Raw genomic sequence first — 3,132 nt, forward strand, 5'->3', positions numbered from 1 at the left:
CTTCCAAAACCCTCGATCGCGATCTCTCTGACCATTGTCCCATCGTCCTTAGAAACAACCCATTTGACTCTGGCCCTAAACCTATACGTGTATTCGACACATGGCTAAACCTTAATGATGCCGACACCGTCATAGAACGTGCTTGGTCGATTCCTCTTTCTGGTAATAGACCTGATTGCATCTTCCGTAATAAACTAAAAAATGTCAAATTTGAACTTAAAAAACATAGCATACAACTTGACAACATTGATTCACAAATTCGCGAACATCAAACCGAATGTAATAACTGGGAACACATTGCGGAAACCAGACCACTACTCGAATCGGAAAAACAAAAATGGATTGAAGAAAAAAAGCAATACCTTGATAAAGAAAAAAAGAAAACTAATATGCTTAAACAAAAATCACGAATTAAATGGACACTCGAGGGTGATGAAAACTCAAAATACTTCCACAACTGCATTAAGCGCCGAACATGTAAAAATAACATCCATGGTCTATCAATAAACGGTACATGGTCCGAAGATCCTACCATTATAAAACAGGAAACATTCTCATACTTTAACAACCTCTTTAAATCTAAACACCTTCGTGATGAATGCCCTTTCGATAACGATCCACACCTCGACTATATCACCTCTTTAGACAATCAAATATTAGAATCTAAATTCAGCGAAAAAGAAATATGGGAAGCTATTTCTAATTGTGATAGTTCAAAGGCACCTGGTCCTGACGGTTTTAATATGAAATTCTTTAAAAAACACTGGGAACTGATCAAAAACGACCTCATAAAATCTCTAGATTGGTTCTGGGATAATTCGGAAATATCCAAAGGATGCAACGCCTCTTTCTTCACCTTAATCCCGAAAAAACCTAATCCTATCGGTCTGCACGAATATCGTCCAATATGCCTAATAAGTAGCTACTATAAAATCCTCACGAAAATTCTCTCCAACCGTCTAGCCAAAGTCATTCACAAAGTCATAGGCTCCGAACAAACCGCCTTCCTCAAGGGCCGCAATATCTTAGATAGCGTACTAATTGCTAACGAAATAATCGATGAATTAAAACGTAAAAAACAAAAAGGCCTAATTTTCAAAGTTGATTTCGAAAAGGCATTTGATTGCATCGAATGGGATTTTCTCTTCAATACCATGCATTTCATGGGCTTTGGCCCTAAATGGATTAGCTTCATTCGTGCATGCCTCTCATCTTCATCCATCTCCATACTAATCAACGGCTCTCCCACAAGAGAATTCACCCCTGAACGGGGAATTCGACAAGGTGATCCCATATCGCCGTTTCTTTTTATCATCGTCGCCGAAGGTCTTAATATCCTCGTCAAAAGAGCACTTTCAAATGGTCATCTGCAAGGCTTAAAAATCGGCCATGACAACCTTGTCATCACACATCTCCAATATGCGGATGATACGATATTCTTTGGTGAGTGGAATAAAAGAAATGCCAAAAATATTTCTAAACTCTTAAAGTGCTTCGAAAACATTTCAGGACTCAAAGTCAATTTTCGCAAAAGTAAACTTTATGGTATTGGAACATCCATCACTGAAACCGAACTAATGGCTAGCTACATAAATTGCTCCGCGGGTTCTACCCCGTTCTCTTATCTCGGCCTCCCTATTGGTGTACCGACATCCCACGCATCTTCTTGGCAACCAATTGTCGAAAAATTCGACAAGAGACTCTCAGATTGGGCTGCCAAATCCATCTCCTTCGGGGGTCGCCTTACGATCATCAAATCCATCCTTAGTAGTATTCCACTATACTACTTCTCACTATTCTATGCACCTACCGATATCCTTAAGATACTTGAATCTAAAAGACGTAAATTTTTCTGGGGAGGTTCTTCAAATGATAACAAAATTAATTGGATTAAATGGGATCAGATTATCTTACCATACGAAAATGGGGGTTTGAATGTGGGGTCTCTTTTTGCTAAAAACATATCACTTCTTTGTAAATGGTGGTGGAGGTTCAAAAATGAACATAATGCTCTATGGGTAAAAATTATAAAAAGTATTTATGGGGCGGGAGGGGGGTTGGATACTAATGTTTTATGCAGGAATATTTCAGGTCGCACCATTTGGAAGGAGATTATTAAGGCCGGAAAAGCTGCGGACAAGTTAGGAACTCACTTCACAACATCAATTTCAAAGCGCATCGGTAATGGCACCTCGATTAGTTTCTGGCACGATATATGGATCGGATCCGATAACCTCAAATCTCTCTTCCATAGACTTTACATGTTGGAATCTCAAAAAGAAGCATCTGTTGCCGACAGAATATCGTATGATAATTCCAAGTCTTTTGGAATCTGGGATTGGTCCCGTCCACCTAGCGGCCGGGCATTGGATGATCTGACGGAACTCAACAATTTAATATCATCCGTGTGTATCACAGATCGCCCCGATGCATGGAAATTCACCCTCGACGCCTCTGGCATATTCACTACATCATCATTATCAAATCTGATCAATGCACTCAAATACGGTATCCATTCTCGAAACATTGATATACCTCGCAACAAATTCGTCCCACAAAAAGTCTTCATTTTTACTTGGAGGGTCATACAGCTAAAGATACCTGCTAGAAGTGAACTAGATAAAAAAGGAATTGATCTACACACCATCCTATGTCCCTTATGCGAACATCATATCGAATCCATTGAACACGCGCTGATCACTTGCCCTAAGGTTTCCTCAATCTGGACACAAATACTTGACTGGTGGAATCAAAATAACTATTCAATTTCCGACATAAACGGGGCCATCATCTCCGATCAAGGTTTCCCACAAAACGCCTTTGGATCATCTTTATGGCTTGCCACCAAATGGATAGCATGCTATATTATATGGAAACATAGAAACTTAAAAGTCTTTTCAAATAAAATGTGGAACCCTGCTATGATCATCTCCGAAATTCAATCGCAAAGCTATAGCTGGATCTCAACCCGAACACGGAAGAAAAATCCTATTGAATGGCACCAATGGCTCCTAAACCCTTCGTTTTACTCGGTTCCATCTCCAAATCGCGTGGGAATTGGCTAATTCGAATCCCCAGAAATCGGGTAGTGCCGGAGTTTTTTCTTTAGCTTATGTGGGTAGATTAAATGGG

Source organism: Rutidosis leptorrhynchoides, chromosome 11 (genome assembly GCF_046630445.1).
Source record: "Rutidosis leptorrhynchoides isolate AG116_Rl617_1_P2 chromosome 11, CSIRO_AGI_Rlap_v1, whole genome shotgun sequence".
In the NCBI taxonomy this organism is placed as follows: Eukaryota; Viridiplantae; Streptophyta; class Magnoliopsida; order Asterales; family Asteraceae; genus Rutidosis; species Rutidosis leptorrhynchoides.